This window comes from Leptopilina heterotoma, unplaced genomic scaffold (genome assembly GCF_015476425.1).
Source record: "Leptopilina heterotoma isolate Lh14 unplaced genomic scaffold, ASM1547642v1 Lhet_36, whole genome shotgun sequence".
Lineage (NCBI taxonomy): Eukaryota > Metazoa > Arthropoda > Insecta > Hymenoptera > Figitidae > Leptopilina > Leptopilina heterotoma.
Window position 1 is genome coordinate 612,077 of NW_025111040.1, and position 23,071 is coordinate 635,147.

Here is a 23,071-nt window from a genome sequence, read left to right on the forward strand (position 1 = left end):
TGCAGTATTTTTTTCTTTTTTTTTTTTTTTTTGTTGAAAATATTGAACAATATTTTATTTATGTCGTGATTAAAAGAAGAATTTTTTATAACGCAATGTTTGTCGAAACTCTATAAATATTGTCATACGAGCGCTGTTTAAAAAAAAATTCATAAGAAAAAATTATTTTTTCTTTAATAATAATTATTTTTTTACAGTTATTAATAGTTTAGAATTATTAATTTTTTTGTTACAAACACGATTTTTAATTATTATTATTATTATTATTATTATTATTATTATTATTATTATTATTATTATTATTATTATTATTATTATGAGATAATTTATTGTAAGTTTTCGTGAAAATCAAAAATTCAAAATAAACAAAGTCGATATAAAAAACTTTTATCTTATTGTTAATTAATTATCAAACTTAATTTTTGTATTTTTTTCAGTAAATGTTGGTGAGTAAATAAAGATTTTTGTTCAAAAATTTGTAATGAAAATTTCTACTTTTATTTATCGTCATATTTTTTATCATTATTCATTCAGCAAAAATTCAATTAAAAAACAACAATATAAAATAATAAATAAAATATTGAAATAAAATTTAAACCCTTTGTTTTACTATTTGAGATAAAAACAAATATTGACGTGTAATAATAATATTTAATTTTATTTATATTGTGTAAATTTTATTCTGTAAGCAAATATTATAATAACATGCGTATAAATATATAAATTTTGATATTACGTTGATTTATTGTAGGTAAATAATTGTGAATGTAATTTATAATGAAAATTAAAGGAAAAAACAAACGTGGCGAACAAACGTTTGGGTGAATTGTATAAATATTTATCTAAATGTTTCTTTTGTTTTGGAATTTAAACATTTATTGAAGAGCACACATATATATATACACAACATCCGCTCTCTCAATTTATTTGCAATGCACTGTTGATCGAATAATTGAAAGGCCAATTTTAACTATTTACAGTGTCAATTTTAGAGTGAAACTGGAAAATTAGCCGCGACTCCACACAATGCGAACACAATTCATTCTCTAAATCAAAATTTAAATTGCTTTTAATATTAATTATCATTTTTTTTAATTTTCATATTTTTTATCTCCAAATAACACAAATTTCAAAAATATTTCAATTATTATTCCAATAAAATTATTATTATTACTTTAAAATTATTTTTTTATATTTTTCTACTAACAATTTTAATACAAATTTCTTTTTTTAACAATAACCAATTGTTAGATCAGATTACTCTTATAGTTATTTATTTATTAATAATAATTATAGTAATTACAACAATTAATTATTTTTTACTAATTATTCAAGCAAAAAGTCGGCCACGATTAATAATATTTTTTTTTAACTAATTCATATTTAGTGAGTGGTCATTAAAGAATTTAATGTCAGATTTTAAAAATTCAAAATGACGGATCCAATATGGCGACCAAATTTTAAAAATACTTAGACAATTTTAACGATTTAAATTAATTATTATAAACTTTTTAAGTGTATTTTGAATTATTAGATTGCATAAATAATTAAATTTAATTTATTCCATAAATCAATATTTTTAAATATTCTGTTATATCGAATAATTTTCGTTTTAAATAATACAAAAAAATCTTTTTTACTTTTTATCGAAAATTATATAAAATTCATTTAATTCTAAATTTTTAAAGAAATTTTGTGCCAGACATATTGTTTCTAATTATTAAAAGAGGAATTTAATTATTTCTATCAAATTATCAGTATACTCAAGCTTTTTCCTTTTTTAAAAATCCTTATTTAAATATTAACCTATTTAAATATTGATCACTTGAACATAAATTGACTTTTAATTATAATAAAAATAGAGAGAGAAAGAATAATTCAAATAAAGGAAAAATTGTTCAAAAATTATCATACACATTATAGAACATGAGATAAAAAAGAATTCTAGGTTAAGTAGATACATCCGAAAATTAATAATTCTTTTAACAAATATTTTTTAAAATTCACGTATATTGAACATTTTTTATTTAATAATAACGTTGCGTATGTAGATTTTTATTCTGTCTTTAAATATTTGCATTCAAACAAATACTGAAACTGGATACATTAATTATACTAAAAGAATTTAACTGTAAATTTTAATAAAACAAACAATTTCAAACAATTTCAATATTTCAAGGAGATTTTATTTACATATTTATACAATATTATAGGAAATTTTTACTAATTTCAATTAGAATTTATTAATTAATTAGTAATAATTCACTGAGACAAATGATTCATCGTGACTTTTATTTTGTTTGTAAAAAAAAAAGCTGCTAATTATTGAAAGTTATACATTGAAAAAAATTTATTTGATTCAAATAATCGATTACTGACGATACTCAATAAATGATTATTTGTAGTGAATTTTTTTTTTATTTAAGTCAATTAAATGTTACTTTGCTTCAAATATTCAAATTATTGATTCAAATAAAATATATTTGATTTTGATAAATATTATTTTTGAATCAAGTAAATATTTATTGCATTTAAATAAATATTTAATGGATTTAAGTAAATATTCATTGGATTCAACAAAATATTTATTGGATTCAAGTAAATATCTTTTTCATTCAAGTAAATATTTATTAGATTCAAGTAAACATTTACTGAATTCAAGTAAAAATTTATTGCATTCAAGTATTTTTTTTATTCAAATAAATATTTATTAAATTCAAGTAAACATTTACTACTTTAAAATAAATATTTATTGGATTTAAGAAAATATTTATTGGATTGAAGTAAATATCTTTTTGATTAAAGTAAATATTTATTAGATTAAAAAAAATATTTATTAGATTCAAGTAAATATTTACTGGATTCCAGAAAATATTGATTGGATTCAATAAAATATTTATTCCATTTAAGTAAATATTCATTGGATTTAAGTATTTTTTTTATTCAAGTAAATATTTATTAGATTCAAGTAAACATTTACTGAATCTAAGTAAAAACTTATTGGATTCAAGTAAATTATCTTTTTCATTCGAGTAAATATTTATTAGATTGAAGTAAATATTTATTGAATTCAAGTATTTTTTTATTTAAGCAAATATTTATTAGATTTAAGTAAAAATTTATTTGAATTTAAGTAAAAATTTATTAGATTCAAGTAAATATTTACTGGTATCAAGTAAATATTCATCGGATTCAAGTAAATATTTTTTAAATTCATGTAAACATTTACTGAATTTAAATAAAAATTTATTGGATTAAAGTAAATTATCTTTCTTATTCATGTAAGTATTTATTAGATTCAAGTAAATAAATTACTTAATTCAAGTAAAAATTTATTGCATTCAAGTATTTTTTTTATTCAAGTAAATATTTATTAGATTTAAGTAAAAATTTATTAGATTCAAGTAAATATTTACTGATATCAAGTAAATATTCATCGGATTCAAGTAAATATTTTTTAAATTCATGTAAACATTTACTGAATTTAAATAAAAATTTATTGGATTCAAGTAAATTAACTTTTTTATTCATGTAAGTATTTATTAGATTCAAGTAAATAAATTACTTAATTTAAGTAAAAATTTATTGAATTCAAGTATTTTTTTTATTCAAGTAAATATTTATTAGATTTAAGTAAAAATTTATTGAATTTAAGTAAAAATTTATTAGATTCAAGTAAATATTTACTGGTATCAAGTAAATATTCATCGGATTCAAGTAAATATTTTTCAAATTCATGTATACATTTACTGAATTTAAATAAAAATTTATTGGATTCAAGTAAATTAACTTTTTTATTCATGTAAGTATTTATTAGATTCAAGTAAATAAATTACTTAATTTAAGTAAAAATTTATTGAATTCAAGTATTTTTTTTATTCAAGTAAATATTTATTAGATTCAAGTAAACTTTTCCTCAATTTAAGTAAAAATTTATTGTATTCAAGTAAATATCTTTTTCGTTCAAGTAAATATTTATTAGATTCAATAAAATATTTATTCCATTCAAGCAAATATTCATTGAATTCAAGTATTTTTTTTATTCAAGTAAATATTTATTACATTGAAGTAAACATTTATTGAATTTAAATAAAAATTTATTGGATTCAAGTAAATATTTACTGGTTTTAAGTAATTCAGGTATTTTTTTTATTCAAGTAATTTTTTTTTAGATTTACAGAATTTAAGTAAAAATTTATTGTATTCATGTAATTATATTTTTCATTTAAGTAAATATTTATTAGATACAAATAAATATTTATTAGATTCAAGTAAATATTTACTAGTTTCAAGTAAATATTTACTAGTTTCAAATAAATATTCATTGGATTTAAGCAAATATTTATTGGATTCATGTAAATATTTACTAGTTTCAAATAAATATTCATTGGATTTAAGAAAATTTTTATTGGATTCAAGTAAATATTTATTGGATTCAAGTATTTTTGTTATTCAAGGAAATATTTAATAGATTCAAGAAAACGTTTACTGAATTTAAGTAAAAATTTATTGGATTCAAGTAAATTATCTTTTTCATTCAAGTAAATATTTATTTTAATATTACAAATTATACAATAAATATTATAATATTATTATAAATATTAAATAATAATAATACAATAATAGTAGTTTATAATTTTTTATAATATTATTCTTATATAAAAGTTATTGAAACCTATTAGATTTAAATTTGAATTTCTTTTAAAATCTTAATTCCTTTGAAAAAATAATAAGCATTAAATATTAATTAAAAAAAATAGGTTATTGGTGTTTGCAAATAATTTTACTTTATGAAGAAATTTATAAATAAATGTAATAGAACATTTTTTTGAGTATTTTTATCATTTTTAATGCAAACTTAGATTATTCCTCGCAGGGAAAAAGTTCAAATTTTTTCCTGAAGATCCAGGGAAAAGTCAGGGAAGAACAAATAATTAATGTTTTATTCTTCTCTGAATCATTTTTTTTTTTTAAATTGAAAATAAGTAATTTTTAAAAAATAAATTATTTTTTAAACTGATTCCAGAAGAAAATGAAGCGAACGCAGAACAATTAGATTCGCAAAAGATAGTGAATTAAAATTTACATACATATTAAATTCTCCCTTGGAATATTGAACTAATTTTCATAATTTCATACATAAACATGTAATAATCAGATTTACAAATGTGTCATTCAGAATTATTTCAATTTCAGCTTAAGTGAAAATTTCCACTCTATTTTGATATATATATATATGAAATTTCAAAATAGGATAGTAAAATAGTTGCGCATATGTAATGAATTAATGTCGCAGATTTAATGATGTCGATAAATCTAACCTAAACACGCAAAATCGTTAAATTTTCATTTTAAATGTAATGTATAATATTGTATACATAATAAACTTTTAATTATCATTTTAAAATAATATTTAGTGTAAAGCTTTAGAGACATAAAATTTCGAACACGCCCTTTAATGTAGACGCAACTGGTGGTCTTAATGGGATTGTTATTTAATATTTATTAATAGAAGAAAATATTTGAGTAGCTACTAGCTATTTGCAATTGGAATACATATATTGAAGTTTGTTGTTTGGGGGTAAGGAAAAACTAATCTTCTCTCGAATGCAATATTCAAATTCTCAAGACCATGCTAGTTAAGAGAGAAATGGTTCGAGAATTTATACAAGAAGTGTGTGTACACCTCTTGTAGTTAACTCAGTTTCGCTTTATGTGCCATAAAACGTGCGAGAGGTCTATTCTTGAATACCTTCTAAATGGGCGATATTATGAGTGGAGTAATGTCACTGTGACCATTTCGAATACCAAATTCAAACGACAGTTTCCCATACGGCCCAGTTCACTGTCTTATCTATTACTATAATGAAACAATTTGTGCCCTCTCTCTTATCTTATTGTTCACATTTATATGTATAGTCCTCTCCTCCTTGTAATTTACAATAAACAATTATTGCTTCTTTTGATAATTACGATAATAATAATAATAATAAGAAACACTGACGAAAGGTATAATTAATTTTCCACTTCTGTTTTATTATTATTCCTATTTTATTAGTTTGTCACTTGAGTTATGAAAAATAAATTCATAATTAGAAGAATATTTTTTGTGGTTTGTTAATATATTAATTTAAAAAAAAAAAAATGAAAACTTGAATTTTTAGAAAATAAAGGAAAAAATTTTATTGAAATTTTTTTCAATAAAATTTTTTCCTTTATTTTCTGTTAAATTTATTTACGAATATCTTTAATATTGTAAAATTATTCGATAACAATAATTTTTTTATTAAATATTTTAAATATTTAGGTAATTATTATTATTTTTCCGTATAGGAATTAAAATTCTTCAAAACATTCAAATTCAAACGCCTTTTTTAAATTAATTAATAACTTTAAAAATATTGTTATAAAACATAAAGATAACGATTACTCCGAGTCTTCGACTCGGACTTATCGTTATCTTTATGTTTTATAATAATTAAAGAGAATCGAGTGCTAAAATAATTATTTTATATTTTACCAATATTGTTACTGTAACGTCGTAAAAATTATTTTCATATATATTATTATCTAAAATTTAAACTAAAATTAATTTTCAAATCAATTTTTAATAGAAAATTCTACGAGAATTCAATTATTTAAATACAAAAGTAAATTATTAATCAAATAATTGAATGTTTCTTAAAAATTTAATTCTTATAAAGAAGTTTTATTAACAAATTTTTAAATAATTGAATTCTTTTGACGAATTTTAATAAAATTTTTTAAGAATAGTTAAATATTTTAAGAAATTTAATTAAAATTGTATTAAAAATAATTAAAATTCTGCGATAAGTTTTATTATTCATGAAAATTAGTGAATTACTGAAAAAAAAATTTTAATATTGATAAAAATAATTGAATTATTGCGAAGAAATTTATAAAAAATTTGCAAATAATTGAATTCCTTTTGAATTATTTATTATATATGAAAATAATTAAATGTTTGTGTTTGCATACAGTTTAATTAAATTTTTTTTTAAATAATTGAATTCTTTTGGGTGATTTTATGTTATAATGGTAGATATTGAAAATCGGTGAAATTTTGACAAGAATTTTATTAAACTTTTGAAAATAATTGAATTTCGGAGAAGAATAATAATTTTATTATTTAAAAAGATAATTGAAAATGCTTGACGAGAATTTAAAAAAAAATTTTTGAACAATAATTGAATTTCTGCGAAGAATTTTATTACTTTTGAAAATAATTGAATTTTGCAATCATTTGTAATTTTTCTAAAATTATCCAAAATGTATCGTACAAATTCATTTCGTTCTTAACTGAAATTCATTTTTAAATCAATTTTTTTTAGAAAATTCTACGAGAATTCAATTATTTCAATAGAAAAGTAAATTATTTATTGAATAATTATTGAATGTTTCTTGAAATTTAATTCTAATAAAGAATTTTTATTAACAAATTTTTAAATAATTTAATTCTTTTGACAAATTTTATTTTTAATACAAATTTTTAGAATAATTACAATTTTCGAGGAATTCGATTAAAATTGTATAAAAAATAATTCAAATTCTGCGATGAGTTTTATTATTTCTGAAAATAATTGAATTTTGGTAAGAATTTTATTCAAATTCCTAAAAATAATTGAATTTCTGGGAAATTTTTATTATTTATGAAAATAAATTTGTTTGCGTAGAATTTTATTAAAAATTTGTTTTAATAATTGAATTTCAACGAAGAATTTTGTTGTTTATAAAGATAATTGAAATCATGATGAGAATTTTTTTTTTTTTAATTTTTGAAAATAATTGAATTTCTGAATAGAATTTTAATACTCTTGAAAATAATTTTATTCTCGTGAATAATATTGTTATTTATGAGAATAATTTATTTCCTGAAGAAAAAATTATTATTTATGAAAATAATTGAATTATTGCGAAGAAATTTATAAAAAAATTTGTAAATAATTGAATTCCTTTTGAATTATTTATTATTTATGAAAATAATTAAAATGTTTGCGTTTGCGTACAATTTAATTAAAATTTCTTTTTAAATAATTAAATTCTTTTGGATGATTTTTTTAAAATAGTAGATATTAAAAATCATTGAAATGAGGAAAATTTTAGAAAATAATTGAAATTTTGACAAGAATTTTATTAAACTTTGGAAAATAATTGAATTTCAGAGAAGAATTTTATTATTAATAAAAATAATTCAAATTTTGACGACAATTTTAAGAAATTTTTTGAACAATAATTAAATTTCTGCGAAGAATTTTATTACTTTTGAAAATAATTGAATTTTTCAATCATTTGTAATTTTTCTAAAATTTTTCAAATTGTATCGTACAAATTCATTTGTTCTTAACTGAAATTCATTTTTAAATCAATTTTTTTTTAGAAAATTCTACGATAATTCAATTATTGAAATACAAAAGTAAATTATTTATTGAATAATTGAATGTTTCTTAGAAATTTAATTCATATAAAGAATTTTATTAACAAATTTTTAAATAATTAAATTCTTTTGACGAATTTTAATAAAATTTTTTAGAATAATTACAATTTTCGAAGAATTCGATTAAAATTGTTTAAAAAAATAATTGAAATTCTGCGATGAGTTTTATTATTTCTGAAAATAATTGAATTTTGGTAAGAATTTTATTGAAATTCCTAAAAATAATTGAATTTCTGGGAAATTTTTATTATTTATGAAAATAAATTTGTTTGCGTAGAATTTTATTAAAAATTTGTTTAAATTTGATTTTTATTATTAAATTTTTTAATTTTTTAATATTAAAAAAATTGTAATATTTATGAAAATAATTTAATTATTGCGAAGAAATTTATAAATAATTGAATTCCTTTTAAATTTTTTATTATTTATGAAAATAATTAAATTTCTGCCTACAATTTTATCAAAATTGTTTTTAAATAATTGAAAAATTGAAAATCATTGAAATGAGGAAAATTTTTGTAAATAATTGAAATTTTGACAAGAATTTTATTAAACTTTTGAAAATAATTGAATTTCGAAGTAGAATTTTTTTATTTATGAAGATGGTAATTGGAATTTTTTCGAGATTTTTTTTTTTGTAAATATTGAACATAATTGAATTTTGTGATAAGAATTTTATTACTTTTGAAAATAATTGAATTTCTGCAAATCATTTGTAACTTTTTCAAAATTCAATTTTTTTTTGTGTTTTTAACTAAAATTCTTCTGAAAATCCATTATTTTTAATAATTAATTAAATATATATTGACAAATTTAACTAATTTTAGAAGATTTTGAATTATTAAAAATTTTAACAAAAATCTAAATTCATTAAAATTTTCTAATTAAATTCATTGAACATTGATTCATATTTTATTTTTATAAAAAAAATTTGAATACAAAATTTTTACCTACGTTCTGTTATTTTTAAAATTGCTAATTTTATTTTAAAAATAGTTAGAGAGAATTATTTTTTAGTGATTTAGTGATTTTTTAGTGCAATATTACTAAATTAGTTTGTTTCATTTTTAAATTTAGCGAAGAGAAAATAAATTTTATTATGACGAAAGTAAGTTTAGAGTGACGAAAAATCACTAGATTTTTATTGTAATTTTTTTTTTTTTTTTTTGTATCAGAAGAAAATTGAACTGAATTTTGTTTTCTTTTTGTAAAATATACTTTGAGGGTTAGAATACTTCTGGGAATGCTATAGTCATTGTTCGTTTTTGAGGGGGAAGGAGAGGAGGGATTCTGGAAAGTTTTGTGACTAAACTCCACTAGACGTCAAAACTCAAAGCCCCGAAACAAGTCTAGAGCGGTTTCTAGGAGTTTCGACCAATCCTCACTTTCTCACTATTCTGTGGCACCCACAAAACAATGTCCAACAAAACCACTTATTTGTCTTTTGTTCAATTAGTTTCCTATTATTTAAAGGCCAATCAGTTAAATTCTCAGAAATAAACACCACTCTAAAACGTATACAGTTTCTTCACGATTCTAAATTTACATCCATTTTACAAATATTTACTTGAATCTAATAAATATTTATTTGAATCTAATAAATATTTATTTGAATCTAATAAATATTTAACTGAATCCAATAAATATTTACTTGAATCTAATAAATATTTATTTGAATCTAATAAATATTTACTTGAATCTAATAAATATTTATTTGAATCTAATAAATATTTACTTGAATCTAATAAATATTTATTTGAATCTAATAAATATTTACTTTAATCAAAAATATATTTACCTGAATCCAATAAATATTTACTTGAATCTAATAAATATTTATTTGAATCTAATAAATATTTACTTGAATCTAATAAATATTTATTTGAATCTAATAAATATTTATTTGAATCTAATAAATATTTATTTGAATCTAATAAATATATACTTGAATCTAATAAATATTTATTTGAATCTAATAAATATTTACTTGAATCTAATAAATATTTAATGGAAACTAATAAATATTTACTTTAATCAAAAAGATATTTACTTGAATCCAATAAATATTTATTTGAATAAAAAAAATACTTGAAATAAATTAAAATATTTACAAATATTAATATTTATTCTCAAAAGAATGTAAGAAAATTCGTTGTAAGAATTCATTCATTCATTTATTTTCATAAATAATAATATTCTTCACAGGATTTCAATTATTTAAAAAAAATTGTTATAAAAATTCGTTGCAAGAATTCAATTATTTTTAATATAATTTAAAGTTAAATTCTTCGAAAAACATAATTATATTTATTTTATTATTATTAATTTTTTTATTTTTCTTTATTCTCAACATTATGTTTAAATTTTTTAACAAAAAAAAAAAACTCGCAGCTTCTCGATGTATAAAATGGAATTTATTCAAAAATTCCTCTTCTTTTTTTGGTTATTTTAATTATTCTCCGCTGCTTGTATTAAGTTGGTTAATTATTTCATATCATTATATTATATGTCAGTGGAAGACGGAGGAGAGTTAAATATAATTCATGCCTCGAGTGATATGCAAATTGTCTATATTTATAATTTCCACCTCAAAATTTGTGGATGAGGTAAAGATATTTCTATATTTAAAACTAAAATTTAATTTAACGGTTAAATTTTTTTGCATTTATTAAAATTAAAGAAAATGTCGTTAAAATTTGTTTAATATAATTATTATTTAATATTATTAATTTTCTTGTCTTGAGAAGTATGGAAAATTATATTTGATATTTTTTAATTATATGAAAATATTGTTGAATTTTCGTATATTGTTTGAAAATATATATTAAATTCTAAGTAATGACTAATGTGAATAGATGAGAGTATAGTGAAATAAAAATCAGATTTGGTGTTAAGATCTGTATTAACATTAGTGCATTTCAGTTATAGTGCTTGTGGATTTTGTTGGACACACCCCTAGTCATCTTCCATTAGCCGATTACACAGATTTGCAATTCATGGTTAGCCACAAGAAATTATAATGAGCGTGAGGCGAATCGTTCTGCATGAGAAACTATATATGTCATTCTAGAGAGAGAGACAGAGAGTCACAGATTTAGGAATTTATTTTGTTTAACAAAAAGAAAATTTAAATAATGATCGTTTTTCTCTCCAGGAAGTCGATTTTGCTGTTTTACTTTGTCATTTATTTTCATTTTCACTTTCATTTTCACTTTCATCTTCACATTTATTTTTACTTTTATTTTGTCATTTACTTTCATTTTCACTTTCATTTTTACTTTTATTATGTCATTTATTTTCATTTTCACTTTCATTTTTACGTTTATTTTGTCATTTATTTTCATTTTTACTTTTATTTTGTCATTTATTTTCATTTTCACTTTTATTTTTACTTTTATTTTCATTTTCACTTTCATCTTCACATTTATTTTTACTTTTATTTTGTCATTTACTTTCATTTTCACTTTCATTTTTACTTTTATTACGTCATTTATTTTCATTTTCACTTTCATTTTTACGTTTATTTTGTCATTTATTTTCATTTTCACTTTCATTTTTACGTTTATTTTGTCATTTATTTTCATTTTCACTTTCATTTTTACTTTTATTTTATCATTTATTTTCATTTCACTTTCATCTTCACATTCATTTTTACTTTTATTTTGTTAATGTTATTTATTTTCATTTTAACTTTCACTTTTATTTTGTCATTTATTTTCATTTTCACTTTAATCTTCACATTCATTTTTACATTTATTTTGTCATTGATTTTCATTTTCACTTTCATCTTCACATTCATTTTTACTTTTATTTTGAAAGATTTTCGTTATTTGATTCATTTTCACTTTCATTTTTACATTCATTGTAGTATATTTTCCTTTTCATTTCGTTTTTACTTTCATTTTGATAAATTTTCATTATTAGATTAATTTTCACTTTCCTTTTTATATTCACTTTGGTAGAGTTTTGTTTTTAATTCATTTTGACAAATTTTTATTATTAGAATCATTTTCACTTTCATTTTTACATTCACATACAAATTGCAATTATTTTATTTTTATTTACTGTTTCGTTTAAAAAAAAAAAATAAGAGAAACAAATTTATATTTTTTTTTTACTTAGAAGTTTATAATAGTAATCCCTCTTTTTTGAGAGAAGAATTTTTTTTCCATTGATTTTCCGAGTACCGTGTAGGTAAACATTGTGAGAAAAAAAAACATTATTTTTATTTTGTTATTATATGTGAACTTAATAAAGCGTCTTTGTGGATAAAGTAAACTTTGAAATATTTTTGAAAAATGATATCTTTCCCAGAAAAATAAACTTTTTCTTGAGATTTATAAAGGAGTATAAAAGTTATATAAAGTATACAATGAAATAAAGTGGATATAAAAACAAATTGTTATAAAGTATCTTGTATATTTACGTAATGATGAAAAATGTAATCCGAAAATAGAAATAGAACTCTAATCTTTTTTCGAATCTCTTAATTTAAAAAAAAATTAAAGAAAACATTAAGTTCTTCAATTTTTTGAAAATATTTTTTTTTATAAGAAATCCCAAACAAACGTTTTATAATCGCAGTTTCTGGCGTGAATAAACTTCTTTTGGAGTTTTTCAAGTTTGTATAAAGGGACTGAGTTTGTGATACCATTTTTCAGGTTTGTGTACTTCTCTCTTTCTCTTGTCGCTCGGTACGCGGCGTGTGGCTCTCACACTTTTCAATTTTCACGATAACCGTGAATTTATGACTTCCGTCTATCGTCCGAACAATTAATGGTAACTTTTGAGATAAGACTCTATATACACTCGGAAACGTATATATAGAAAGATTTACGCTTTATAATGTGCTACCAAGTTGACAATCGCGATTCAAAATCAATTTTATTTGTGTCCGAAATTTCAACAACCCCTATGTTTCGACGATTGTTCGCCAAATTCAATTGAATGATTTATTGCGAAATATTCTTTTTCAATCTTTCAATTGTCAGGAGTTATTACATTTTTTTTCTTTTTTCTAAAAAAAAAATATCTTTCAAATTTCTACAAAATAACAATAATAATATAATTTATAATTATAATTTCTATTATTCGTTTTATCGTTTTATAAAAAAAATCCAGTAAAAGCCGTTACATCACGGTTTTAATAAAATTCTTTGCAAAATTCAATTATTTTCATAAATAACAATATTCATCACAAGAATTCAATTATTTTCAAAAGGAATAAAATTCATAAAAAAAAATTCAATTATTTTTAGGAATTTTAATAAAATTTTTACCAAAATTCAATTATTTTCATAAATAACAATATTCATCACAAGAATTCAATTATTTTCAAAAGTAATAAAATTCAACAAAGAAATTCAATTATTTTGAAAAATTTTCACGAATACCTCGTCAAGAATTCAATTATCTTTACAAATAGCAAAATTTTTCACCAAAAATTCAATTATTTTGCAAAAATTTATAAAAATCTTTGCAAAAGTTCAATTACTTTCAAAAGTTTTTTGCAATTCAATAATTTTCAATATTTACTATTTTCATAAAATTTATCAACAGATTTAATTATAGAAAATTTTAAATAAATTCCTTAAAAAATGCAATTATTATTTAAAAAATTTTATTAAAACTTGAGGAAAGAATTCAATTTTAAGAAACATTCAATTATTCAATAAAACAATAAAATTTGTTGCAATAATTCAAATATTTTCATAAATAACATTTAATTCGTCGTAGAAAATCAATTATTTTCAAAATATTTTCCAAAATTCAAATATTTTGATAAATATCAAAATTCATAAGAAGAATTCAATTCTTTTGAAAAGTAATAAAATACTTTGCAGAAATTAAATTTAATTTACAATTTTTTTTTAAATTCTTGTCAAGAATTAAATTATCTTTACAAATAGATGGCGAAATTCTTCTCAAGAATTAAATTATTGTCAAAAATTTGAATAAAATTCTTGGCAAAATTACAATTTATTAAAACAAAATTTAATAAAATTCTTCGGATGAATTCAATTGTTTTCAAAAATTATTATTGAAAAAAAAAATTCTTCTCTGGAATTTAATATTTAATTATTTAAAAAAATTTTTAATAAATAATTCTTCAAAAAGTTTTCAATTATTTACAAAAATTTTTATAAAATTCTTTAATATAATAATATTTCATTAAAATTTTTAATACAATATTCTTCGTAAAAATTTTATAAAATTTCAATGTTGAATGAATCAAATTACAAAATTTAAAATGAACTTAGATTTTTGAAAAATTTTGATAATTCAAAATCTTCTAAAATTAGTAAAATTTGTCAATATATATTTAATTACCTAATTATTAAAAATAATGGATTTAAAGGAGAATTTTAGTTGAAAACACTAAAAAAAATTGAATTTTGAAGAAGTTACAAATGATTTGCAAAAATTCAATTACTTTTAAAAGTAATAAAATTTTTATCACAAAATTCAATTATGTTGAAAATTTACAAAAAAAATCTCGACAAAATCCTAGTTATTATCTTTATGAATAAAAAAATTCTTCTTCAAAAATTCAATTTTTTAAAATAAAATTCTTGTCAAAATTTCAATTATTTTAAAAAAATTTCCTCAATTCAATGATTTTCAATATCAACTATTTTAATAAAATTACCCAAAAGAATTCAATTATTTAAAAACAAGTTTAATAAAATTCTACGCAAACGCAAACGTAAAAATTAAATTTTCAGAAACATTCAATTATTGAATAAATTATTTATTTTTTGTACTTAAATAATTGAATTCTCGTAGAATTCAATTATTATTTTTCTTACTTTTAACTAACAATTCTGTAGAATTAATTTTTTTGTAAAAGTTTAATTGAATAATAATTTAAGTAATTGATTTAAAGAAGAATTTTATTTGAAAATTGTAGAAAATAATAATTCAATTGAAATTATAAAAAATAATTTTAAAAAAATTAAAATAGCAATATTCTTATAATAATAAAATAATTATTTTGTTACTCGGTCATTTTTTTTTTATATTTTATAATAATATTCATTATGAAGTTGTTCAATTCGAAAAGGTTTGAATTTTTAAAATTTTTGAACATCGTTAATTCTAATGATAAAAAATAATGATTAAATATTTATTTTAAATAAAACTATTGATGTTTTCGAATAATTTTACAATTCCAAAAAAATCCAAAACTTATAATAATTATCAGTGAAAGTGAATGTGAAAAAGAAAATTTCCAATAAGTAAAAATAAATATCTTTTTATACTGCAAAAATGAAAGTTTAGACAAAATGTCAATATTTGTCTATAAGCGAAAGTGAAAATGAAATTAAAAATAATAATTTTCTCATTGTGTCATAAGAAATTTTCAAAAAAAAAAATAAATAAATAAATTTTTTTTTCATAAAATGATAACGTACAGTAAAAAGTTACCACTTGGAAAAGAATCATTAATATATTTTGAATAAATTGAATTTCAATTATGCCAAATGATTATCCAATTACAGCATCCCTTATCAATCGGTTCATAAGTATCTACTCGATATCATGCTTAATTAGATATCTCTCGAGCAGCTTGAAACTTTTCCAAAGTGCACTCAACTCGAAGTTGAATCACTCGACTAATCGTTACTGAACTTGCATAAGTCTTCGATTTCCGTGCGTTAGCTAAAACTTTCGTTCAATTTCAAGTTTTAGTAATAGCAGGAAAAAGGAAAAAAAAGAAAAAAAGGAAAATTCCCTCTTCAACTAAAATCAAGATCATTATAAATCCAAAAGAAAGAAAGAAAAAAAGAAAGAAGAGAACAGAGGAAAGGAATATTGCTTACTCTCCTTTTTCTTTGTTTGGTTTATATAATTTTAAATTTGTATTCTTCAAAACAAAATTTTAATTGGCGAATAATTAAAATACTTGAAAACGCTCTCGAAAATAAATAAAGAATCAAAAAATATTTTAGATTTTACAATATTTCTGCAAAAGTATTTTTTTTCAATACAAAATATTTTAATTTGTTTTCCAAATATTCGCGCCATTATTCTAGTGGCGCTGTTGTTGCTAAAAACGAAAAATTTGGCGCGGATTTTAAAAAATAAATCCTTTATTTATTATTCTTAAGGGTACTTAAGAAGCAAAAAATGTTTTAGATTTTACAGTGGAAATAAAAAAAAAATATTTTCTGCAAATTTAAATTGTTTTCAAATATTGGCGCCATAATTCCAGAGGCGCTGCTGTTGCTAAAAACGAAAAATTTGGCGCGGATTTTAAAAAATAAATCCTTTATTTATTTATTATTTTTAAAGGTACTTAAGAAGCAAAAAATGTTTTAGATTTTACAGTAGAAATAAAAAAAAAAAATAACAGTAATATTTTCTGCAAATTTAAATTGTTTTCAAATATTGGCGCCATAATTCCAGAGGCGCTGCTGTTGCTAAAAACGAAAAATTTGGCGCGGATTTTAAAAAATAAATCCTTTATTTATTAATTTTAAGGGTACTTAAGAAGCAAAAAATGTTTTAGATTTTACAGTGGAAATAAAAAAAAAATATTTTCTGCAAATTTAAATTGTTTTCAAATATTGGCGCCATAATTCCAGAGGCGCTGCTGTTGCTAAAAACGAAAAATTTGGCGCGAATTTTAAAAAATAAATCCTTTATCTATTTAGTTTGTTGTCTATTGACTAAAAAATTGTGTCGTGAATTTGAAAAGAGAAAAAGGTTCTTAATAATAATGATAATAATAATATTGAAATAGAAATTTGTGATAAAATATGCAAAAGAGTGGAGATGCGGTACAGTTTTTTTTTCTCCTACAAAATAAAATTCTGTTTTGTTATTATATCGCATTCCTTCTAACGAATCTAAAGGAGTTTCTTCGATATCTGGTGAATAAAATTTTCCATCTCTTGGGAAGGAGTTTTCATGTATATATATACGACATAACTCTGTTTATATTGTAATCGCAGTTGCCTCGACTTTGTCTTGGGTCAGAGGCATTACCGTCACAATAGATCCATGTTATCCTGATGTAACTATCCTCAACCCTCGAGGGGAATATCTGTATAGTAAAGGCCGTATGCAGATCTGTCAAGAATTATTTAAATTAAATTTTTTTCCCTCAGAATGTTATTTAATTTTTTTTTTTTATATTCTATTTCGTTTTTCCAACTGTTTTATTTATTTTTTTATTATTTTGATTATTTTCTTATATTGTTCTATTTATTTTTCTTTCAAACTACGGTCAACTCTCGATAAGACAAAGCGCGATAACTTAAATTTTTCGATAAGTCAAAGTAATCTTCAATTTTTTTTTGTGTTTTTAACTAAAATTCTTAAATCTATGATATTAAATAAAAAAAAAATGTTCTAATACATTATAATTTAAGAATTTCTTTAATTGTAAAATTATTCGAAAACATGAATAGTTTTATTTAAAATAGGATGACAAAATAATTATTTTACTATTATAAAAATATTGTTAACTGTAATTTCATGAAAATTATTTTCATCATTTCCATTCAATTATTATTTTCTACAATTTTCAAATAAAATTCTTCTTTAAATCAATTACTTTAATTATTATTCAATTAAACTTTTACAAAAAAATTAATTCTACAGAATTGTTAGTTAAAAGTACGAAAAATAATAATTGAATTCTACGGGAATTCAATTATTTTAATACAAAAATAAATAATTTATTCAATAATTGAATGTTTCTTAAAATTTAATTTTTACGAAGAATATTAAAAATTTTAGTGACATTTATTATATTAAAGAATTTTATAACAATTTTTGAAAATAATTGAAAACTTTTTGAAGAAATTTTTTTTTAAATAATAATTTTTAAAAACAATTGAATTCATGCGAAGAATTTTATTAAATTTTATTTAAATAATTGTAATCATGCCAAGTATATTATGAAAATTTTTTACAGTAATTTAATTCTTGAGAACAATTTCGCTACATCTATATTATAAAGATAATTTCATTCTTGACGAGAATTAAAAAAAAAATTGTAAATTAAAGTTATTTCTACAAAGTATTTTATTACTTTTCAAAAGAATTGAATTCTTCTGATGAATTTTGATATTTATCAAAATAATTGAATTTTAGAAAAGAATATTATTAAAATTCCTTAGAATAATTAATTTTATGCAAAGAATTTTGTTGTTTATCTAGATAATTGAATTCTTTTGCAGAATTACTTAAAACAATTTTGAAAATAATTCATTTTTTGCGACGAATTAAATGTTATTTATGAAAATAATTGAATTATTGCAACGAATTTTATTATTTTATTGAATAATTGAATGTTTCTTAAAATTGAATTCTTTCATCAAGTTTTAATACAATCTTAAAGAATGATTGCATTTTTCAAGGAATTTATTTAAAATTCTATTAAATATATTTGAAAATTCTCTGATGAAAATAATTGAATTGCAAAAAATATTATTTAAATTTTTGAAAATAATTGAATTTTTTTAAAGAATTTTATTACTTTTGAAAATAATTGAATTCTTGCGATAAATATTGTTATTTATGAAAATAATTGAATTTTCCTAAGAATTTTATTTAAATTTTTTGAAAATAATTGAATTTTTGGCGAAAAATTTTTCTATTTGTAAAGATAATTGAATTCTTGACGAGATATTCGTTAACATTTTTGAAAATAATTGAATTCTTGTGATGAATATTGTTATTTATGAAAATAATTGAATTTTGCTAAGAATTTTATTTAAATTTTTTGAAAATAATTGAATTTTTAATTGAATATTGTTATTTATGAAAATAATTGAATTTTGGTAAGAATTTTATTTAAATTTTTAAAAATAATTGAATTCTTGTGATGAATATTGTTATTTATAAAAATAATTAAATTTTGCAAACAATTTTATTTAAATTTTTTGAAAATAATTGAATTTCGGTGAAGAATTTTATTATTTATCAAGATAATTGCGTTAAAACTTTTTAAATAGTTAAATAATGATAATATAATAATTATTAAATAATACTTATAATAATAATAACTTTTGGAAATGTTCCTTTTCATTTTTACTTTGACATATATTTTTATTGACCACCTATTTTATAAAGTGAACAAAAATAAAAATTGTAAACCTTCTATTTTGGAATGAAATATTTTTTCTACATTTACCATCTGTGGCACAATTTCTATTATTATTATTATTATTATTATTATTAAAAAAATGCTCTCCATCAGATAAAAGATTACAGAGATTTGTGAAATTGAATTTCATTTTGTCTGCGCTCTATTCAATTTCCCGAACTCATATAATTTTTTTTCGACCTCTTTTGTTTGAATTTGTAATTTTTTAAATGCATTAATCTTTTTAAAGAGAATTATATGTTTATCTCTTTTTGTTGAAAATTGTTGGTTTAATTTTTATTTGAATTTTAAATGAAGAATGAAAGGGAAAAAAATTTGAATTTAAATAATATAATAATGATAATGATGTTGATGATAAGAATAATAGAAGATGGTATGTGTATATATAGGAATAATAATAGTATCATCTTTGCGGTAAAGGAGGATAAACTAACGTTTCATTATGCTTACATGAAAATGTAATATTTAGATAAGGGATCTCCCAACGCGCGTTATGTAATGTACTTAAAAGGGTCCACAGGGAAAACAATTTCAACTATAAACTACTGTTTCTTCTTTTTTTTTGAGCAAAAAACGTGCATTATAATAAATTGCAACCATTTTTGTTTGCTTTTTTTGTTTTAAGTTTGAAAAATTGGCAACATTCCTCGTGTTGCTAATTACTTTGTAAATTATTTTCATTATTCATAACAGAAGGAAAAAAAAATTTTGTCTTTACTTTCATTTTCATTCTTATTTCACTTTCATTTTCACTTTCCTTTTTATTTTTACATGAGACATTTTCACTTTATTTTTACTTTCATTTTCACTTTCATTTTTACTTTCACTATGAGACATTTTCACCTTATTTTTACTTTCATTTTGACTTTCATTTTCACTTTTATTTTCATTTTCATTTTCACTTTCATTTTTACTTTCACTATTAGGCATTTTCACTTTTTTCTACTTTCATTTTCATTTTTACTTTCACTATGAGACATTTTCACTTTATTTTTACTTTCATTTTCATTCTTACTTTCATTTCATTTCTACTTTCACTATGAGACATTTTCACTTTATTTTTACTTTCATTTTCACTTTCATTTTCATTTCTACTTTCACTATGAGACATTTTCACTTTATTTTTACTTTCACTTTCGTTTTCATTTTTACTTTCACTATGAGACATTTTTACTTTATTTTTACTTTCATTTTTACTTTCACTATTAGGCATTTTCACTTTTTTTTACTTTCATTTTCATTTTTACTTTCACTATGAGACATTTTCACTTTATTTTTACTTTCATTTTCGTTTTCATTTCTACTTTCACTATGAGAAATTTTCACTTTATTTTTACTTTTATTTTCATTCTTACTTTCATTTTCATTTCTACTTTCACTATGAGACATTTTCACTTTATTTTTACTTTCATTTTCGTTTTCATTTTTACTTTCACTATGAGACATTTTTACTTTATTTTTACTTTCATTTTTACTTTCACTATTAGGCATTTTCACTTTTTTTTTACTTTCATTTTCATTTTTACTTTCACTATGAGACATTTTCACTTTATTTTTACTTTCATTTTCTCTTTTATTGTTACTTCTTTTCGAAACATGAAACTGCCAATGTAATTTTTACTTACAGCTAAAAGTGAAAGTGAAATTAGAAAGAAAATATAACAAAGTGAAAATGAAAAAATCTAAAAGTGATAATGAATGTCTTTCGGTTTCGAAGTTAAAGTGATAATGAAAATTTCTAAAAAAAGTAAAAATAATTATCAGTCAAAGTAAAAAAAGAAAATTTTTAAAAGTAAAAATGAATGTATATATATTAAACAAAGAATAAAAATGAATGTAAATAAAAATGTCTGTCAAAGTAAAAAAGGAAATGAAAATGAAACTTTCCAAAAGTGAAAATATTTATCAGTCAAAGTGAAAGTGAAAAAGAAAATTTCCAAAAGTGAAAATGAATATTTTTTTTTTTTAAATGAAAATAAAACTTCATGTTGAACTGAAAAATAAATGAAAATGAAATTAAAAGTAAAAATTGTAATTTTATCGGTAAGAGTGAAAATAAAAGCAAAAGTAAAAACGACGTTTTCGAAATCAAACTCAGACGAAAAATACATAAAAATCCGAATAACAGAAAATATTTTTCATTCCAACGAAAAAATTTTGCAAAAATGAACAAAAAAGTTTTTTTTTAAATTATATCTCTTATAATCATTTATATGGTTTTGTTCTACAATCTTTAGTGAGACGATCCATTGATTTAACGAGAGCATATAACCCGCCCCCCCCCCCCACTCCCCATGCAGGTCAGCAGTTTTTAACAGCTTTTACGATCAATAGGAGATCGGATGGTCGCCTTTAATTGAGAACGTTTTGAATTGATCGTAAAAAGGACTACATTGATCAGCGAGTACACAAAAAGATATTGGAAAACGTAAATGAACCTCTACACACTGTGTATATATGGGAGATGTATATATGTGTAATGAATAAAACGACTGGACTTTAAAAAACGAAAAAACAATTTCCCTTTCATTCGTTAAGAATTGTATAATCCAATATTTAAAAAATAAAATTTGCCTTATTAAATTTATTAATAATTTTTTTTATTGTATTTTTTTTCTATACGTATGTTATATTTTCTCAAATTAATTCAATTTCATAGGGGAATTTAATTGAAAATAATATTGCAATTGTTATAAAGAATTTTTATCCAAATTTTTGAAAATAATTAAATTATTAACAGATATTCAATTAAAATTATAATTTTTTAAAAAATTTACTTCTTTTAGGAATTTCTTAATAATACATTTAAATTGAGAATATTTTAATTTTTCTAAAGAATTTTATGAAAATTTTTCAAATATATTTAAATTTCTATCAGGTATTGAATTAAAATTAAAATTTTTGGAAATAATTCAATTGTATTTTAAAGAATTTTATTCAATTTTTTTAAGGTAATTGAATTTTTTTCGAGATATTTTCTTAAAATTCTATTGAAAATAATTCAATTTTTAAAAGAAGAATTTTATGATAATTTTTGAAAAATATTTAATATTATTAATTAATTAAATTAACCATTAACATTTTTGGAAGTAATTCAATGTTAAAAAGGAATTTCATTTTAAATTCTTTTAAAAATTGAATAAAACTCTTAAAAACAATTCAATTATTAAAAGAATTTCAAGAAAACTTTTCAAATGCTTAAATTCTTATCAGAAATTGAATTAATATTTACATTTATAAAAATAATTGAATTGCTTCTAAGATTTTTATGAAAATTTTTTTAATATTTAAATTCTTAGCATAAATTGAATTAATATTAACATTTTTGGAAATAATTAAATTGTTTTCAAAGAATTTTATTCAACTTTTGTTAAGGTAATTGAATTTTTTCAATAAATTTGATTAAAATTCAATTGAAAATAAATGAATTTTTAAAAGAAGAATTTTAGACAAATTTTTCAGATTTAAATTTATTTTTAGCATGAATTGAATTAAAA

The 23,071-nt window shown here is 19.8% G+C and overlaps 1 protein-coding gene across 1 annotated transcript in view; it reads right to left on the minus strand.

The window, feature by feature from the left end:
- LOC122505523 (follistatin-related protein 5-like) overlaps nt 1–23,071 on the minus strand; it is a 477,342-nt gene that overhangs the window by 265,985 nt on the left and 188,286 nt on the right. The gene's annotated exons all lie outside the window — the stretch shown is intronic.